We start from the raw sequence: 22,025 nt of genomic DNA, 5'->3' as shown, positions 1-22,025 counted from the left end.
ATTTTGCCTTTTTTAATGTCATCTATTCACACATATTTTCGATGAGTTATGTTTATCAAGGGACAGTTAGCAGGAGTCTCTGGTGTTTTCTTGTTGGGCCTTCTGTTTCTGTAGCTACCTTAAAAACTAGTGAACTTGATAAAATGAAAATGAGTGAAACATTATTGGCTCTGTTCATACTATCTCTTCATCTATACCCTGTGACCAAAACACTAAGTGAGTTTGGGAGAGAGGTCCCTGGGAGAAGATTAGCATTGGGACAGGTGGGGTATTTTTCTCTGTGGGAGTTTTTAGAAGATTTTAGAAGTGACAGTGCCTGTTTTGGGATTCAGCAGTTTTGCTAAATGCAATTAAAATGTAGGGGTTTTTTTATAGTGATTTGAAAAATTGATGTGCATCTTAAAATCTCAGTGCTTAGAAGTTTATTTACCTATTATTGTTTCATTTAATCTGATGTTACAACAGAGCACTTCGATGATTTTTTTCATGTCTTTCTTCAAACACTAAGATCTATCTCAAATAACATCATGGTGTATACTACCAATTCTATTTATTCAATGTCATATCAAAGCATGCAGACCTCACCAACACACACTTTTTTGTTTTTTTCAGAAGAATGTAGTTTGATATTTATTTTAGTATAAAAGGTTTGTGCAAAGTGTAACAAATACAGCTTTTACAAATCTGTTTTGAAAACGTGGTGGTTGTTTATTTGGGTTTCATACCCTCAAATACTTCATCCATCAGTTTTTTTACTTCTTTGTGTCTTATAACTGCTTGGCTCATACAGTCTTGAAGTTTAGTTCCAGTCAGTCCACTTCCACCTGGTTTGTGAAGACAACATAGCTTGCCTTCCTCGTCCATTACTACTGTTAAGGTTGCAGTTGCCAGATGTTCCTCCTTTTCAGTAGGGTCAACTGTAAGCAGAGTGTCATCAAACACAGCAAAGGAAATTGCAACCGATGAGTTCTAATACTCAAATAACTTCTCTTCTTTCAATGAACTTCTGCTACAGCAGTTTCTTCACTTATAGTAACTTCAGGCCACTGTACATTTTTTAAAGCTGCTAACAAAGCAAAGGTACAAGCATCCAAAATGTTTCCATCATGGTTGAGGCAAATGAGATCACAGTATAGAACCCAAGCAAGCTTTCCTGGAGAGATACATAAGTCCTCTTTCTGAATTATCTGAATTTTCAATGATACCTGTAATGAACTGGCTGGCCACTTGGGCCTCTTCTCCAGGAGGTCCAGACCGAAATCTCCAGGAACACAGAGGTGATAGATCCAAATTAGGAACAACATATCCTTTATCAGGGGCATCTGTTGGTGGTGCTCCAAATTCCACTTTAATTCCACAAATTACTGTAGTATTTCCCAGCTTCACTACAGAAGAACCATCTGCAGTACCAATTGAACCTACACTGACAGTTGTGGTTCTCAATTCACCAAGTTCTTTTCCATCAGGACGGCAGTTCACTTTCAAAAATCTCCTGTAATACTCCAGAGGTTCCACAGTTTTGAACCCAGATGCCATCTTCCACCCGCGGGTCCAACACACATATTTGAACAAAAATACACACTTTCTTTATTTTCTTTTTCTGTTCCTTCTCTCATTCCTTACAATTCTTTCATACACTGAGTTTGCTTCACCGTATTTTAAACTCTCCATTAATTCTGCAATTTTATTCATGGCTTATTACACTGTATATAAAAAATTAGGAGGGTTAAAGTGTTAAAAAATTAACTGATACTTTCCCCTTTCTTTGAACCCTTTGGTCCTTTCCAGAAAATTCAGGGAAGAGATAACACATCAAAATGCAAAGTGAAAATAAGTAAAGTCTTAGCTTTCGGGTTTCAAGATCCTGCTCTTTGGGGAAAGTCAAAAGAACTGAAGGCATGGGCAAAATATTTGGAAAACTACCCAATAAGTAAAGAATCAAGATGTCCTCTTGCTCATTAGATAAAAATTCCTTGGGCTGGGGGCATGAAGAAAGTTGGAAAATAAACATTGAGAGTTTAGAATGGGTGGGTCCCCAAGAAAAGAAAAAGGCCCATGTCCCAGTGTCATTGGCTGACTCTAGGTGGGTGGGGAGAAGGATGCACGAGGGGAGGGAATGTGGGGCAACAATAATCTTTAGCAGAATTGCATCTAAGTCCCAAGGGGCTTACACAGAACCAAGGCTTCAGACAAGGGCCCTGAGGATCAGGGTCACGGCCAGGAGGAGAACCTCTGAGTTGTCTGGTGACCTGGGCTTCAGTGCCCAGTTCACAGAGACATCTTGAGTCCTACCTGCTGAACTCATTCAGGTCTGGCGGCTTTCTCTGTCTTCCTTCTTTCCCAAGAACCTCTTGGATCCCTGAGCAAAAGATTTCTAGGCCCGTGGTCCACTGGGATACAGGAATCTCTGAGGGGCCCTTTGCCATCTTTTTGGCACAAGGGAACTATTCTGTCATGAGATGCAAAAAGCTCTCTGAACCAACTCAGGTCCACCTGCCTCAACTCACCTTGCAGCCTGCACTCTTCCAGCATCTCAGACTCCACTTGGAGGGGGCAATGGTCTCTCCACACTGGATTCCCAACCCAGTCTAGGATTTCTGTTCTTTCCTCATTTGCAGCCTGACCAGATAGAGGAGGAAGCAGGGAGCTGGAGGTCTTTCTTAGCTTTCAAAGTATGATCCTCCCAGAAATGTACTCTCAGCATAGAGTACAATTGTGGTCCTAATTCATTAATTCATATATTTTCTATTACCTGAGTTTTATTTTCCTGCTTCTTCCTGAGGACCAAGCTAAGACTTATTTGGTTTATTTATTTATTTAAGTTGTGGCATCCTTTCCTAGAGGTAGAAATTGTAGAAGGTGTTAATTAAATCAGGAAGGTCCAAAAGCCCCATGAAACTACATAGAAAATATGAGTTAACATTTCAAAATATCATCCCCCCACAACTATTTGTGCCATATTTATTTAATACTTGTCTCTCCTGCTAAAATCTAAGCTCAGCGAAGACATCATTTTGCTCATCACTCTATCCCTAGCACCTTGTACATTGCCTGAAACACAGTAAGTACTCAATAAATATTGTTGAATAACTGAATAAATAAAATGATAAATGAAATACCTAAGCAATTCTTGTTACTATTTTGTGACATGCCCCACCATTCCCTCAGAAAGGGCCTTACTCGGTTTATTTTATCCATAACTAGCTCTGGAAACTACTGGTTGTAACCAGTGTTTAGTAAGACTTTTCTTTACTCCCTGATTTTGCAAATTTATTACATTTTTAATGCAAAATTAGGTGAGATCCAGAAATGTAGAGTTCTTTTTAAACCACTTGATCTGAGTGTGCTTTGAACATATGTATTGAGAGAAAGTACTTTTCTAGATTAATGGAGAATTTCCAACAAATTGACTGGCCTACAGTAGTTAATTTATTTATTTTTTTCTTGAATGTAACAATACAAAGTATACTGGGTTGAAATGGGAAACAGAGGACTCATGGAAACTTATTTTGTTCTGAGTATTATAAAGTAAGATTTTTTGAAAGAATACTTTAGGTTTTAGGTTATTCTTGGCTCAAAGCAAAGATTTAAGGTGAATTCACCTCTGATTCTTCTGTGAGGTGCTCTCTACACTCTGTTTCAGTAACAATTACCTGCTAAAAATTCCTACTCCCCAGGCCCTCGTACCTGCCTGTAGTTCTCATTGACCTAAATGGAGGTTAAATGTACGTTGCTGAAGGGAGAATTCCAGGCTCCAGAGAGTATCTCTCTTGTAAGTGACAGAAGTGTGTGTGGTGTGTGTGTGTGCATGCAGAAGCCACTAAACCATGTATTTTTACCCCTACAAGGAAAGTAAGTCAATTCTGGGAACTGAAAACTAGAATAAATATCTACTTCCAACTATATAGGACATGTAGATTCACAGAGGAAAATATTTCCACTCTAGTCATTGATTCCTTTAAAATAGACTGTAAGCTTCCTAAAGATTGTGTGTGTGTGTGTGTGTGACTACTAATCTGTGGAAAATCTGTGTAATTAGACTCAAAATGACAGACAGCAGCAAAAGAAGAGAGGTGTGTTTCCTGTAGATCATGTGGCATCAATGATGCTGTTTACACACCTTTACTGTGGGTCCAATTTGGACTTTCATCTCAAGGTAAATATCAGTTTAGTCATCCAGGTATAGCTTCATTAAATAATGTAAAATGCAACTTTGAAAAAACATTAAATACCTATTGAACACACATTAGATAAAACTGTAGCTAGTCGACCTATATTAAGTACTTACTAAGTACTTACTGTCATATTTTCACTTTTCTTTTTAATAGTTCCTTGATTTAGTTGAAAGCTCATGTCCTAGAAAAAAATTGGGTGGAACACTGAGCAATTAGCTAATAAATTTAATTGGTAGAGGAAGTCAATCAACATGCTTTGGTATTTTTAAAATGGTTACTGAATATCTTCACTTCAGCTTAAGGAGAAAAAGAGGAGTAACTTTCCTAGATATTTCTACTGATGTTTATATGTTAAGGATAATTCCAGAGGCTTCTTCTCAGTGTTGGGAAAAGGCCATTTGTTTGTTTTAAATTCCTGCATATTTTTTTGCACTGATCACTCAAAAGTGTACTAAATATTCATTCATATTTGGAGTTCTTTAAATTGTAGAAGCAATCAGCAATAGTTTTCTAAAAGAGAAATAAAACAGTTACACGAGTGCCACATCAGTCTTGGGCAACAGATCAAATTATGGAAAGTTTGAGTTTGTCCTGGCATTGACATTTCTAAAGCAGCCACCATGAAGTATAACTTCAAATGCAGGTTTTAGCAAAGACCACAAAATACATATTTATATTGTAGTTTTTCTAACTCTTCCCTATTGTTACGGGCATTTGTCCTGCCTTTGAAATTTTGAAAAAGAAAAGCTAGGAAGAAAGCTATGTTTTTTGAGGTATGTATTTTAGGTGTATGTGGATTTTTAAAAAAATAAGGTGTGTTTTCCTCCTCCCTGTATTTCTTTCTTTTGATTTGATGCTTATAAGAGTATGATCATTTCAGGAGCACAACTGCAACCCTCATCATAAACTGAAAGGAAGTGTCACTTGTGGATGGGCTCTGTGAAAATAAAAGATTCTCAGTATCCAGGGGGTGCTCATATTCTTTCCCTTCCTCGGGAGCTAGGTCTTGATCTTTGGAGTGGAGCCTTGTCAAATGTTATCATCAGGATGCTGCTAATGGATTAAAATCTCTTCCGTGTTGTTCATTACCTTCTTTTTAAAAATTTCCCTTCTTTCCTCTTCACCTCTCTTCCCTCACTTTTCCTCCTCCAGTTCTGTAAGTGTGCAAAAGCCAGAACTTCAGTCTTCGATAATCATGGCTTCTGGCATGTAGTGACCATTGTACTGTACATTTAAATAGAAAGTAAATAATGTCGCTAAATCTTCCAAACACGTGTCTACCTTTCTTGCTCTTAAGGGCGAGTGAAGAATGTTGAAACCAGAAGCTGTTAGAGAGATTTGGCCTTTTCCCAAAGATATGAAGTTCAGGTATTCATATTGACATTTGTGACGGATTTCTAAGATCCATGCATTATGTCTTCTGTGTGGTGGAAGGAGAGAACATTTGTTTTGGCTGGAATATGACCAAATCTCATTAAATAAAGTTGAGTATATTCTTAGCCTCAATATGTGGTACTAGGAATATCTGCATTTATGATGGAATTTTAAAAATCTAACTTTAAAAGTATTGATTAAGACTGGGATAGAAAAACCAATTTTTGATTTATATTAGGAAATATTCCTTTATTTTTGTGGGTGAATTAAATGCATATACCGCCATCTTCCGCTTATCTCTATATATACTTTGAACAAAATCTAGTTCATGTAGGTTCATATAATCTTAAGGAAAACAAACTGATATAAAATTCACATTGGAACTCAGCCTGGATACCATTTATTACTTCAAGTAAGTATTTGAGATTCTATGCTGGGGCTGACACTGTTCTAGAAACTAAAGCTCTAAAGGTGAGAAAAGTGCCTGTGGGGTTTGTGTGTGCGTGCGCACACACGTGCACAAGTGTGCATGCATGACAGCGAGAGAGACCCCTACATACAGAGCCTGCATTCTAGAGGGGACAGCATTCTGCAAAGGATTACAGAGATAACTATGAAACTGCCACAGTATAAGTGCTTTAAAGGAGAAGAAGGTGCTAGGAGACTATTGCCTAATTAGGAAGGTCAGGAACTACTTCCTGCCTGCAGTCAGGACTGAACTGAGATCTAAAAGAACAGCAGGTGTTCTTGCATGAAGGAAGCTGTGGGACGGGAAAAAGGAAAAGGGAGGAACACTCCACGGAGGGAAGACCCAGTGTGGCAATGAAGAAGGTGAAATACAAAAAGCAGGCAGAGATCAGGCTATGTGTTGAAATTTGAGCTTTCACACTAAAGGCAATGGGAAACCACAGGCATTTTAATCAGGAGAGGGGGGAAAAGGGAACAGTATGGCCAGAATTTGTATTTTGAAAGGGATATTCTGGCTGCAGTATGGAAAACCACATTGACTGTACATGGGTACCTTTCATGGGAGGTTCCTGAAATAATCCAGAAAGAAGAGATGAGAGTTTGGATTGGGATGATGGTGGGAGAAAAGAAGAGAGCAGAAAGGAGTCACTACATATTTATTTGTAATGCAATGGATATAGAAGCTTTGGAGAGAGGGCATTTTACAAAAATGTCCCTGGGTTACTGGATGTGCCATTGGTGCTCAGTGGGGAAAGGCAGAGGTGCTGAGGAAGAGGGCCAGGATTAAAGGAAAACCACATGTTTGGTTTTGAGTTATTGACTTTGAAATATCCAAGTGAAAATATCCAAAGAGCAGAGGGCTACAGGCCTGAAGCTCAGAGGAGAGGTCTAGACCATTGATGTACAACCGTACAGCTTTTGTGTGCTTTTGTGTGCACAACCATAATTGGCGTTCAAACCCATGGACCACGGACAATGTTGCCTAAGGAGAGATAAGAGGGAGAAGAAAAGAGGGACACAACCTGCCCGGGAAATTGCAATGTTTAAAGTATGAGAAAAAGGTAACATCAAAAAACCAAACCAATGGTCAGGAAGGTGGGAGGAAAAGAAGAAAGTCTCATGTTATGAAAGCTGAGGAAAGAGAATGATTCAAGATGGAGGAAAATAAAAATAAAACAAAATTGTTCTCTACGTGTCCTGAGGCGAGACTGAATTAACGTTTCTTTATTGACTCTGTTAATAGTCGTGTATACTAAAAAAAAAAAAAAATCTAATGACACCATTCTGACTTGAGACAGATAAACAGAAACAGGAATGCAATCAAGTAAGTGAGGCTTGATCAGTGGTTATTACATTTTGGGGTCACGAATAAGCACCATAGGGTTTTTTCTTCAAAGCACTTAATCTGGTTTGTAACTATAAGTTTGCCTACCCTCCTCCTCTCCCTCTCTCCCCCCACCCCCATCTCTATCTCTATGTCTATCTCTATGTATGTCTTACTTTCATTTTAGGGACCATGTCTAGTTTTTAACCATTGTGCCCCAGCATCTAGCATAGTGCCTACATGTACTTAGAAGGCATGCAATATTTGTTGAGGAACAAATGAGCGCATCTCAGTTGTGCAATAAAGGACAGAAAGCTCTGAATTAGGAAAGGAAGGACTTAGGTCTCTTGCTCCTCTGGGTCCTGTTTTATTAGAACATCTACAAGCCTCCCTTTCTTACTATAGAAAAGCATATGCTTTGAGTGGAAGTCTTCCAAGATAACGTCTGATCTAGAGTTCCATGGATCTGTTTACCTAAATCCAGTGAAAACTTTAGAGCAGATCTCTCTGAAAACAAACGAACAAACAAGCAGCAAAAACAAACAAAAAACTAGGCTTTTGTAAAAACCTGTTGCTATCCAGGTTGACTTTAAACTGTGCCAATGAAATCTGAAGAAGGCAAACACCTTACTGATGTTGTGTCCTATATCACAGCCTCTAGTGGTGCACGTATGTGCCATTGCTGTGGTGTCCAGCGGAGCTCAGGGGGGCCTGATAGTGTCTGGCCTCAGAAGCATCCTGTTTCTCTTGATTTCTGCCCTGGGCTTCTTTCCTGTAGCCTCAAAGTAAAAGGCTGGGCATTCATATCCTCAAGAGACCATTGACCACTGGAGGGTGAAAGCCATGAAGAAATACTCTCCTCTACACTGGTCTCAGGTAGAAAATTCTGTGGTGAATTCGACATGGTTTTTGCAGGTTCTCCAAAACACTGAGCCCCAATTCTACAGCGATAGTCCACTCAATGATACTTTCCCTCCTCCTTTCCTGCTTTGCTTTCTCCAGGCCCCATCCCCAGTTCCTCCCTGGAGGGAATTTTCCAAACTAAACTACCTGGCCACAAACGTTTCTCAGAAGGCTGTTTCTTGGGAAGAACCCAAGTTAAGGGATATTTCTATTGGATCAGTATAGGCACACAAAGTTCACATTACCCAATTAAGATGTTTCTGAAACTAAAATTTTTAGTATAATTTGAATTGTTCTAAAACAATATTTTGTTCATTGATTTACATTTCAACTTTAGAAAGACTCTGTCATTATTCTGTTATGAAACTTTAACTGGCATGGACTTGATTGTCTTTTAGTATCTTACCTAGGATACATTCCATGTTTTATAATGAACAAATAATCATTGTAAATAAATATTTAAATGTACTAGTAATGTGGTTACTTAATAAACTATTAAGAATAAATAGTGCTTTGCTGGTAAAAGCACGATTACTTACTTGCTAACGTGTATTTTCATAAATTTTATCTTGGATTATATTTTGTTATGTCAGGTTGGTAAAGATTTGAATCCTTATTGCTGGTGCCCTTTATTTGAACTTGGAATTTTTTCCCCATTTTCATTTGAATGATAATGCTTTTCTCTGATCCACAAATATGTTAAAGTCAATAGTATATACACATAGATGTTTCTCTTTTTATTGGAAAAAAGGGAATTATTTTTCTTCTGCTGTTCCCTGAGCCCATTAATCACAATACAATATATGATATTAATTATGCTTAAATGTAGCTTGCTTATATAATTTGTGAACCTCCAATAACTCAAGACTTTCAAATTATTTGTCTTCCATGTAGACATTTTGATTACTAAAACATTCCTAAAGCTAGAAGAAGGAATAATAACAGGATTAAAACTATGAATCACCTTTTGATTAAACACTCTGCAGTTTTTGTTGCTAAATCTTCACTCAGAAGATAATTCTAAGTCTCATTTGAACTTGTAGGTTTTAATTCCATATTGATCGCCATAACCTGGTGAAAGCAATTCATATTCACTCAGATCGTAGTTTGAATTTAAACTGGATGTTGATGCTTCGTTATAACAACAGTGGCCTTTAATTGTGCAGCTCTAATGGATAAGACTGAGGGAACAAAGCGGGCAGCATAAAGTGGACAGTGGCATTTGGTGACAGTCTCCGTTCAATCTTGAATTTGATGTATCTCTTAAGTTGACATGTTCATTCAACTCCGTCTCTTTTGGAGTAACCTAGACTTCTGCTCATAAAGGCTTGATAGTAATAGCAATCAGAGATGCATGTATAAATAGATATATAAATCTTTCACATACATTATCTCATTTGACTTGAAAAAATATTTTTTGATGCGGATGGAACAGGTAAAATTATTTCCACTTAGGCTCAGAGAAATGGTGTTACTTATGTCCAAATTAAGAAAGCTAATAAATGAGAACCAGGTGTTCTGGGTCCCGGTCCACTGATCTTCCTGGCGTGTCCCTGTGCCCAGCATTCACTCACACTAGACCATTGTCTTCTCAGTGCGGGCCTTGCCCATCTCCTGCTCTCATGGTCTTCTCTACCTTTCTCACAAAATGGTAAAGACACATACTGGGAGCTAATTTGGACCAGCTGTATCCTTTGTCTTATTACTCAACCTGAACTTTGTATATATTCTTGCTGTGATGGTTAATTTTATGTGCCTATTTGGTGAGACTCCAATACCCAGTTACTTAAACCTAAATCTCAGTGTTGAAAGAGTATGGTTCACATCTACAATCAGTTGATTTTAAGTAAAGCAGATAACCCTCGATAATGTGGATGGGCCGCATTCAATCGGTTTAAGAAGCAGCAACTACTGCTTGAGTTTCTAGCCTTCCAGTTTGCCCTCTAATTTTCAGACTTGCCAACTACCACACTCCTGTGAGCTAATTCCTTAAAATAAATTTCTTGATATAGGATAGGATGGGATAGGCTATACATGTAGATAGCCTATGTATGTATTGTTTACTATTTGTTCTGTCTCTCTGGAAAACTACAACTGATATACTTGCCTTATATTTTTTCTGAGAATATCAATTATCAAACAATTGTGCCCCAGCTATATTTTCTGTTCCTTAGATCTCTTCCTATTGTCCTTCCTCTTTACTAAAATTTAAATTTTCACTTATATTCTTGATTCTATCATTCTTTTCTGATTCATCAATCTTTTCTCACTTGTAACACCAGTCTTTCCATTTCTCAGTTAGTGAACATAATCCTAATTTATATAACAAAATCATTGCCATTAGCTGGCTCCCTTCATCCTTCCTATCAGTAAATGGGGAGCATTTCATATCATACTCCAAATATCTTAGTGTTAGCTAGGTAAATGCATGCACACATATATAGACAAACTGAGTTTTAAAGAATATATTGTATTTTATTTTTAGTTTCAAAATATATTCCAACCTATTTATAATTTCACAGTAGAAGGTTAAGGAGCAAGGAATCAGCTATGAGCTCTATCACAATACTGACTTTCATAATTAGGTGTTAAAGACTTTGGTCCTTACGCTGTTGCCTACGGGGGATTCTTGAGTAGGTAGGCATTTTTGGTTGCCTACTGGAATTCACCTGGATATTCCACATGCAACTCAAATTAAACCTAGTCAAAATTTAACTCCAACTTTCACCCAAACCCTCTTTCTCTTTTCCTATTTCCCTATTTGGTTGTTGGCAATCTCATTCCCAGTTCTCAATGACTCTTGACTCTAATTTTCTTCACTAATATATCTCCCGTCTGACCCCAAACCCTGTCAGTTCCTTTCTATTACTAAGTGCACCATGCTCTGTCCAACTTTTACACTTTTTCACACTGATTCATTAATTTAATAAATAGTTACTGAATGTGTAATCTTCATCAAGCATGGTTGTAGGTGCCCAGGATATATCCGGGAATAAAGCAAAAAAGTATACCTTGTGGAGCTTTCATTCCAGAAGGGTGAGACAGGTAATTAGCAATTAATATAATTAATAAGTAAATTATGTATGTTAGGAGATGATGTATTTCCCTGAAAAAAAATAAAACAGGGCAAGCATCCTGGGAATTGGCTCACTCAGTATTTATTTAATAAACATTTACACAAGTGATTGACTGAATGAATAGTACTTCACACTCTAGATTTGTCTTGTGTTCAGTCCTGGAAGAAATTAGTTATGTTTAAAAAAGTTCATCTCTTTGTTTGTTTTGGTTGGGTGAAGATTTGTTATTTGTTTGTTTGCTTCATTGTCTTTGGTAGAATAAATGGGTGACAGCTCAGAAGATGCAGACAGTTTAAAATACCAAGTGAGCTGCTTAAAAAAAAAAAAGATGTGTTTCTCTAATTTGCCTTCCCTTTCTCCCTCCCTCCTTCCCTCCTTTTCTCCCTTCTTTCCTTCCTTTCATTTAATTTAGCAACAAGTATGTAATTCCTACTATGATTCAAGGAGCTATGTCTGGCATTGGAGATACAAGGCTTATTAATAAAGAGCTCCTGAACTTAAGGATCTTACAGTCAGGCAGGGGATATGCATGCTCAGAGGTCAAGGGAAGGCACCCTGGCAGGTGAGAGCCAGGGTTCTGAAACTCTACTCGCTGGCTGGATCCTAGGTTATTCTGTCTCTAAGCCTCAGTCTTCTTTTCTGAGAGATAGAGATAAGGACCTACTCAGAAATTTGTGTTAGGATTAAATGAGTTACTATTTGTAAACTGCAAAGAAAAGTACTTGGTATACAATAGTAAATTTTCACTATTTTTTTTTTTTTTTTTATTGTGAGTATAACATGCTCTAGTAAGTTCAAAGTGAGAAACATGCCTGGAGATTATGGAAGCCTAGTTTTTAGTGAAGAATGAAAGCGAGACATGAGGAAGGGCAAGGACTATGTTTGAAACTTTCAAACAAAACATATCGGAGAGCAGAGATATGGTAGAAATATATGGAAAAATGTATATGGCTGGCTGTAAGGCCATAAAAAAATACTAGAGTTTTTACTTCAGTGCTTAATCTAGGACATTATCATTGGTGGATTATTTATCACAAAAAGTTATTATAATTTAAATTGTAATCATTAACTTTAAAGTGCTAATTCTTTGGGATTTGAGAAACTTGGAATTTATAATTTAAAAATTATAGCTTTTTTTTTTTTTTTTTTTGCGATACGCGGGCCTCTCACTGCTGTGGCCTCTCCCGTTGCAGAGCACAGGCTCTGGATGCGCAGGCTCAGCGGCCATGGCTCACGGGCCCAGCCGCTCCGTGGCATGTGGGATCTTCCTGGACCGGGGCACGAACCGTGTCCCTTGCATCGGCAGACAGACTCTCAACCACTGCACCACCAGGGAAGCCCAAAAATTATAGCATTTTTGTTGATTTTAGTAGAATTTTAAAATCTTTTCTACAGATTCTTAGGTTTTCTTACCTGTAAAATGGACCTGATATTATTAAATCAAGTATATTATCATTTTAATCTTATTTCTAGTTAAATTTTCACGTGTTATAAATTCTTCTGGGCAAATATACTTAGGGATATAGTTGAGTTCATGCACACTTTCATAAAATGTGCTGTTACAACATTAATTTCAATAAATTAGACAATACATTGCATTGCTGAATTTCATTTGTTAATGTAGAACTGGAAAATAATATGTTTTTTCCTAAAAATAATAGTGATTCATTCCCTGACATAAAGTAATCCTAGCATACACACACACACACACAGAAGTCCATGAAAGCATATATTTGTTCTCAAAGAGCAAAAAAAAAAAAAAAAAAGATTGGGAAAAGAGGGCAAACTTGCTAGGATTTTAAATCAATATTTGTGTGACACCTTTTTATCTACTGCCTGGAAGAAATAAAAACACAAACTTTTTTAATAAAAGTAAGTTAGAGTAACTGAGAACATTTTCAATCACATCATAAAGATTTGTTTCAGACATAAACAATGACTTTCTGTGAGCTCTGCCCTGACATCTAAAGAATTCAGAATGACATTTGCTATCCAACAGGGATTTTCCTTCTGAAAACATAGCCCACTAAGAATCCCCAAACTACTCCACCTCCGTGGTTCCTGTGTAATGCACCAGGCAAGCATGAGAAACCGAAACTGGCTGGCTGGGGCTTGGTACAGGAGCCTGCACAATGGGGAGGCTTTAGAGAATTTTCCTGGACGCCCATAACTGCCACATCAGGACTTCAGATCCTGGCCCTTTTCTAGCCAGACACCAGTAGAGGCAGGGGAGGGATAAAGGAGAAAAACCACAGGAGGTGATCCAAGAAGCAAGTAGACCACATCCCCAAGCTCTACACAGCAGCTTATCAACATTCATTTGTTCATTCATTCATTCGACAGACCTTTGCATGCTGGCATTGTTCTTGGTGTTAAGATAAAATAGTGAATAAAGCAAAGTTCCTCCTCTTGGTCTAGTTCAGGAAACAGACAAGAAACAAAGAAATATCTGACAGATCACATGGCAATATATACTATGGAGAAAACTAAAATAGAAGGAGAAGAGGGAGTATTAAGGTGGGTTTAGACTTGCCAGATAAAGTACAAGACACTCAGTAAAACTTGAACTGCAGATAAACAACAAATAATTTTTTAGTCTAAGTATGTCCCATGCAATATTTGGGAATGATTTTTTAGTATAAGCATTGTCCTCTGTAATATTTGTGGCATACTTATACTAAAATTTGAATTATTTGTTGTTCATTTGAAGTTAAAATATAGCTGAGTGCCACCCGTCTCCAGTCCCCCCGGCAAATCTGGTAACCCTGTTTGAATTAGAAGAGAGAGAGGGATTCTATTTTTACATTGAGTAGTCAAGGAAGCCCTCTGATGATATGATTAAAGAGCAGAGACCTAAAGAAGGAAGGGAATGAACCATGAAGATATTTGGAGGAGGAGTATCCATGAGAGAAAAGCATGTGAGTGACAAGGCCCCAGGCTAGATGTGTTCCTGGAAGGCTAGTGTAGATGGTGGGGAGTGAGAGATGGAGTAGCAGGTTGCAAGGGGATGGGCTCAGAGAGTTGGATGGGGACCCAGATCCTGCAGGGTTTTATAAGATAGCATAAGAACTTTGGCATTTACTCCAAATGAGATGAAAAGTCACCGGAATATTTAGGTCAGGAAATGCTATAGTCTACATTGAATTTTAAAAGGATACGCCTGCTAAGTGGGGACTGAAAAACAGGAAACCAGTTAGGGGTCAATTACAAATTTTTTTTTTTTTTTTTACATCTTTATTGGAGTATAATTGCTTTACAATGGTGTGTTAGTTTCTGCTTCATAACAAAGTGAATCAGTTATACATATACATATGTTCCCATATCTCTTGCGACTCCCTCCCTCCCACCCTCCCTATCCCACCCCTCCAGGCTGTCACAAAGCACCGAGCTGATCTCCCTGTGCTATGCGGCTGCTTCCCACTAGCTATCTACCTTACGTTTGGTAGTGTATATATGTCCATGCCTCTCTCTCACTTTGTCACAGCTTACCCTTCCCGCTCGTGGTTTTTTGAGAGTGTAGTATAGCAATGGAGGTAGTGAGAAGTGGACTTTTTTGAGTAGATTTTGAAGGTAGAGCCCATAGGATTTATTGACAAACTGGATGTTGTGAGACGTGTGGGAGAGACGCAGGGATACTGGGAGTTTCCTCCCAGTTTTAAGACCTGAACAATTAGAAGAATAAAAGAATGAAGCTGACATGGGCTGAGGAGAAGGCTGCAGAGGTTCAGGTCTCAGAGGGTGGTCTGGAGTGGGTTCTTTAAGGAGTTAGGTTTCCGGAGGCTTAGTTATTCAAGTGGAGATGACTGACAGACAATTGTACAGGTACCGGTGGAATTTAAGGGAGAGATTACGAATGCAGATAGGTTTGTGAGTTGTCAACATATAGGTGTCATATAAAGTTATGAAACTAAATGAAGTCACCTAGCAAAGAGAGGAGATCCAAGGATTGGTCCTTGGTCACTACTACAGGTAGAGGCATAATAAATAAAAGAAACAATTGAGAAGGAGCATTGAGAGATATTAAAGGAAAACCGAGGGAGAGTGGTGTCAAAGAAAGCAAGGGAATATTATGGTTTTAAAGAAGAAAGATAGTTATGTTAAATGATAATTGATATTTTGAACAATAACAGTAACAATAACCCCAAGGTCTTTTAACTGTGTTAGTTTCACTGAACAGAACGCAATAAAGGATGAAGCACATAACATGTATCATGTAACAGGTATCATGGGGCTTCTAATTCCATATTCCCTACTTTACCTCCATCTTTCTGGATTAGTAATACTTTGGTAAATAATTCAACGATATAAGAGGACAAGTATGAGCCAATATTTGACAATTCCTGGCTCCTAGTTCACTCACTGTTTCACCCTCATTAACTTTCACCTCGTCCTGGGCTATCTAGGTCTCCTGCAAATATATCCACTCATTATCTGAATCTCCATATTTGGATCTCCCACTTTTTTTCTTCTCTATTCTGTGTTCACCACAAAGACTTTTACACTCCTAAATCAATCTATGGATGCAGGGACAAGCTAAAGTTTGACGTTCTTGGCAATGCCTCCACTTGTTATAGCTAATAATCTACCTTGGTTGGAAAAACATCTGAGGCATTTATTTCCTTTAAATAAAAAACTCATCTATTCTGTGATCTATTCCCTCAGTGTTCAACTAGCTAATCTGAAAATCAAATCATGTGTTGAACAGCTAATAGCATAATAGCCTCCCTTTCAAAATATTACATTTTGCAAGAAATCTTCATAGCACATGGTAGCAATTAAAAAAAATGTTGAATAATTTCTCTATGAGAAGTTAGGTATGGCCTAACAAAGTTGATAGGGAGATGGTCGGGGTAGGGCTCTGAAAAGTCATCCTCAACTCAATTGAAAGGGGGCAGTTGCTCACTTTCAAACATGGTGGTTCACTTTTTATATCGGAGAAGACTACCTTACTCTTTTCCTCAATTTGGGCCAAATACATAACTTGTAAAATGTTTTGCGATTATTTTTAATCAGTGAATTTCTGCTTTATTTAGAAAAGAGCTATAAAATATTTTCTCTACACATTCCTATACACTTCCCATTTACTTTGTTTCTTGGAGTGGTATGCAATAAGAAAATATTTGTTTAATAAAAAGAAAAGTTACAGTTAGAAGTTAAGTCATGTTGTTCATGGTTGTGTTTCCAAACACAGCAAGCATAGAGCAAGATTGTCAAATATCTAGAGTGGAGCCTAGATGTGACCAGAGAATCGTTTACTAGACCCATCAAGCCACGAGGAAATCCTGTTCTGGCTCTGTGGTGTGTCTGTCCCCTAGTGTGGGGAATCTGCCCTGCTTTCAAGTTCACCTCTGACTAGTCAGTGGAGTCAGGCAACAGGACTGTGTGAGTTGCAAAAATTTCACCTTTGTTGAACCCAAAGACCTTTAATGTCTGGGTTTTGTTTAAATAAAATCTGTTGCTGAGTTGCTTATCTGTTTCTTTTCAAATGCTCAGAACCTCACAAGTTAGTCTGCAAAATTGGGTTGAAAATTTGGCCAGATTTCTAGAACATCCACCCCTGGCATTCGCCAAAAATATCAAAAGAACAGCCTTTCTTGTGGTACTCGGGCTCCTCTGATTTCAGGCCCAGTTAAATACCAGGCACTTTCTTCTTCCTTTTTGGGTGGGAAAGTAGGGTATGAGAAAACTAGTCAGAAGACAGAATATGTAGACATTTAAAAATTTATCTTTTCATATTTTCAAGTCTTTGATTGAAAGTAACATAAACTAATGAGTTTGAATGTTTTTTGTTTGAAGTAAAAAGAGCAGCATAAAAAAAATTGGAGGCAATCTCTGTGCCAAGACCAAATGGTAATTTTGTGTCCTGGCAGTTCAAGTTGTGGGTTGCTTTTCCACAACTGTGCTTCCACTGCTATTAGTCTGTTCAGAGTTCTACCCAGACTAGTGCCCACATAATCTAATAACGAGCAGATGCTCCTGCTGTCCACATTGCTCTTAGATGGTGATTTTGGCGGAGATTTAACTCTTTCATGATCCCAGGAGACAGTGGAATGGAAAAAAAAAAAAAAAAAAGAAGAGCAACCTAACGTCCTAAAACAATTAATGCAGCTTGCAAACTTACCTAATGTACAAAAAAAGGACCTGGATCAACAATAGTAGAAAGCCAAGAGAGAGTGGTGTCTTAGGAAGCTTTCTCTTTTGTTTTCTTCAATGTTTAAGGGTCCTGGTAATTATAATTCAAACTATCCAGGCTTTATTAGAGACCATCAATTGAAGATACACTACACAGCTTGTCAGAGATACGATATTTCCATGTTGTGTATAATTGAGTGATATATGTTCAAAGTTCAACGTCTAGCAGGAAATGTTACCTGGATGGCCCCAGGAGTAAGGTTTTGCCTTTAGATTTTGAGGAAACAAAAATACATGTAGAATGATTAGGTAGCTAGACAATTCCCCCTTTAACCAGACATCTGTGGACACCTCAGGAACAATAGCTATTCCAGGAAACCTAGAGAATAAATTATGCTTAGGAATTTTGATCCAGATATGTCTCCGTAGGGTGTAAATTGTGAATTTTGGTTGTGCTGGTTCAACCATTACCTCTTCTGGAATCCACCCCATAATTGTAGAAGAGAGAGTGGTGAGCTTCACCCTGTGGAAGACGGCAGATCCTTAGTTTGATTGACAATGTACTTATTTAATGATTCAAATACTTTTTATAATTTTAACATAAATGAAAATACAAGAAGGTATCCCCAAAATATAATAAAATTTTCTTCCTACAACCCCAAAGGTGAACATTATTGCATTTGTTTTTTTTTCAATTTTTCACAAAACTACATATTAAATTTTTTGTTTTCCTATAAAATGGCATCATATACTACAGTTCTGTTTCCTGCTCTTTTGCACTTAGCATTTTATCTTGAATGGATTTATGCTATTAAATATTCTTAAGAACATGTTTTTCAGTGGTTGCATATTATTTTCTTATATACTGGACCCCAAGTTATTAAATCATATCACACTGAAGTAGTAATGATGACTCCAAAGTTCTACTATTATAAATAAGCCACCTTTATATATAATTTTATGAACATTTCTCATGATTTATTTTGGAAGATATTTTTTTCTGTGTAAACATATTAAAACATAGTAAATTTTAAGATTTGTGATGCATATTGACAAATTGTTGTCTAGAAACATATGCCCATTGTGAAATTCCATAGTCTGTTTTCTTTGCTTTTTCCTTACTGAGGCTTTGATGTTTCCTAAGGTTTGTATTTGTGTTCCAGTGGTTAGCATTATAATCATACCTCATTATAAGACCCTTATTCCCCTATTTTCCCAGATAGCGTAGCATTTTTCTACTATGAATGTTCTCTTATCTATTGCTGCCTAACAAACCATCCTAGAACTTAGTGTCATAAAACAACATTTTATTATATCTCATAATTTTGTGGATTCAGGCAGGGCTCAGCTGGCGATTCTTCTACTCCATATTTCATCAGCTGGAATCACTTGTTGGTATTCAGCTGATAGCTTGGCTGATCTGAAGGTTTTAAAATGGTTTAACTTACATGTTGATGGCTTGGTAGAGGTAGCCAGAAGGTTGGGCTCCATTGGGACCCTCTCCCTTCCCATGTAGTCTTAGGGCCTTAAGTGGTATCTCCATCAAGGTAGTCAAACTTACATGGCAGCTCATGGCACAAATGTAAGTATTACATGAGGCCTAGGTAGAAGCTGAAAGGCTTCTTATAACCGAGCTTCAACTTCAGAAGCAGTTGAATGATACTTCAGCTGTCTTCTATTGAGTAAGCAAGTCACTAGATTCAGCCCTGATTTAAGGGGAAGGGAATTAAACTCTCAATGAGAAGAGTAGACAATTATTTGTGGCTATCTTTAATCTACACCATCCAGCCTCTGGCTACAAATTATTTACTTTCTACAACATATGAAATACTTTCATCTCCTCCCAAGATCTGCAAATGTCTTACCCTCTTATTGTATCGTCATGCAGTCTAGGATTTCGTCATCTAAATTAGGTCTATGTGCTCTCTACTCCCACCCCCACTCCCACCCCCACCCCAACATGCAATGACGGGATAAAGATAGAATCAGTAGATACTCTGATTGAAAATGGAGAACAGGAAGCACTTAGAAGTCAGTGGCTCACAGCAGTTCTGAAATTCAGCAGTGTTCATGGTCTAATTCAGCTCCCTAAAAATGATTCTTTGAGAGTCTTGGCTACAGTCTCTGAGTTCCTGTTTTTTCCCTCTGAATCATCCTTCCTTTTCCATTAGAATTTGCCAATATTTGCATCTACGTAGTTTTCTCAACATGTTTTGTATCTGTAGAAGTTTTGAAGCTCAAAGATCTCTTTTTATTTTGTACAGTTTCTGTGCATTTTGGTTCAGCCTAATATAATTACATAAACTTTTTTGATTTTTATTTATCAATTAATAATCTACTCCATTAGGCAAAAGGCATGTGTACGAATCTCTTTGAGACTAGTCCTTCTTTATCTTAAGCTCCCTGTGAGATTGTGGCGGGACAACACCCTTAAGACTTAGAAATATTATTATCTATGGATAAAAGCTTTCTTAATATGTACCCTTCCTGTGGCCTGTGTCTTCTCTGCCTCTCAGAATCTAACCCATTCCCTCATTCCTGTGCTTCTGGAGTCATTCCTGTGCTTCTTTAGTGTGTTCATGGCCACTGTCATCAATAGATATAGTCCCTATATAGAAGGTATTTTTATCTGACACTTTCTGAAATCTGCCACCACTAACTATCCCACCCCCTCATTTTTCATTTTTTCACTATCACTCCTGTTGCCTCTTTCTGCAAGGATTACTGAAAGGCTTTGTCAGTCTCAGCTGCCTAATTAGCACTTACACAATTTGAAACTTGTCTTCAAATTTCCCTGGAATGGAATTCATGAATTTTTTCGTTGTTGTTTTCTTTCTTGTATAGTTTTCAAGAGAGGAGCGTTCTCAGATCTAACCTCTTGCCATGTTTCTACTAGAATTAGAATTGAATTGTTGGTTATATTCCTTGCCATGTTTCTACTAGAATTAGAATTGAATTGTTGGTTATATATATATATATATATTTAAATAGTCACCATTAGAGGTGAATGCCAGTCTGATAAGGGGTAAAATAGAACATTATGAAGTAGCCAATTTGATATTTCCTTAATTTGTGTGGACATTATTTATTGAGGCCATTTGGATACCACAATTTTTATTAACAAGTAATATCTAAAATGAGACACCCCATCCTTCATTTCAATAATGAGTTCACATGGCAGTGAGAGTCAGAGATGAGATGGAAAAAAAGGAGGATGAGATAGTTTAAGGAAGAAGACAATATCTAACAGTTCATAAGAAGTATCAAAATGGACTGAAGTCAAAGCAGCTAAAGTCAGAAGGCTAAGTTCAAAGGACTTTTCAATACATATGACATTAATACTGGGGCACGGGCGGGGAATTCCCACATTACATTTACATTAAAAGAAGCATGCACATATTATAAAATCCAGCATAAAGGTTAAATTAAGTTTTAAATTAAAATAGGAGATTCTTTCTGAAATACTTTTCAACCTGATCTTTATGTATCTGGCCTGCATCATTCAGGTCTCAGCTTAAATGTCACCTGCTGAGGAATGCCTTCTCTAAACTTCCAACCCAAAGTAGTCCATGAGTCTCTAGACTATCAGTCTGTTTTATCCCTTATAGCACTTTTCACTCTCAGATGTTTCCTTGTGTGTTTATTTTTCATGTTTTATCATCCCTTGCTTCACTTGCCCCAATAAATGATAAACTTTATAAGAATGGAAACTTGTGGGTTTTTCTCAGTGCTCTTTTCTCTGCATCTGGACAGACCCTGGTGCCCTAGTTGTAATACAATAATACTTTTGTTTATGAATGATAGAAATGACACCAAAAATTTCAGATTGTTGAAAAGGCTTTCACTTTCAGGAATCTAGTCACTCTTTTCTGCTCTTAGGGATACTTAGATGCAAATAGAACTCTGTTCCAATAAATTGACTATTTCTACTATTTAAAAAGCTAAAGACTTTATCATTGTTCTGTTGTATTTGATCATCTTAACAATATTCACTAATTTTAACTTTTTAAATTGTATGTTTTGTTTCCTGTATGGACTAGTCATTTGTCTCCTCCTTTCCAAATGTGTTCTCTTTACTTCTTATAAACTATTTCACTGGCTGTTCAACTAACCGGAGCCTTCCCAACATTATTATGCAATAACAATGGTGGTGGGAAGTCTTCCTTTGTTCCTGTATTTAGTGGGAATATCTCTATAATTTAAAATATGGTAAGGCTGATTAATGATTTAAGAGCTATTTTATATCACAGGTAATAAGTAATGGGATTGTATTTTATCCAATCAAATGCCCTTATAATGGTCAATTGGATTGCTGGTATTTGTATTTTCACATCTATATATCTGAGATAAATATACAATTTCCCTATTTCTTACTAACCTTATCAGATTTTGATATCAGGTATTTATTATTTTTTAATTAAAAGACTACCTTTTATCCTTTCTAGTCTCTAGAATAAATAATACAATTTACTGGTTTGTAATTTTGTTCTTTATTTAATTTTAAAACAAAAGTTCATTAGGTAAAATAAAATATCATGTTGGCTTAGAACCATGTGTGAAAATTTTTCTGGT

The 22,025-nt window shown here is 37.2% G+C and overlaps 1 long non-coding RNA gene and 1 pseudogene across 2 annotated transcripts in view; one reads left to right on the top strand and one right to left on the bottom strand.

The window, feature by feature from the left end:
* The window catches only part of LOC137225883 (uncharacterized), a 193,001-nt gene that overhangs the window by 27,126 nt on the left and 143,850 nt on the right, over positions 1-22,025 (top strand). The gene's annotated exons all lie outside the window — the stretch shown is intronic.
* On the bottom strand, positions 641-1,546 carry LOC137225882 (exosome complex component RRP43 pseudogene; annotated as a pseudogene).

The sequence above is a fragment of the Pseudorca crassidens genome, chromosome 6 (genome assembly GCF_039906515.1).
Source record: "Pseudorca crassidens isolate mPseCra1 chromosome 6, mPseCra1.hap1, whole genome shotgun sequence".
Classification (NCBI taxonomy): Eukaryota; Metazoa; Chordata; class Mammalia; order Artiodactyla; family Delphinidae; genus Pseudorca; species Pseudorca crassidens.
This window is presented reverse-complemented; position numbering and strand designations above follow the sequence as displayed.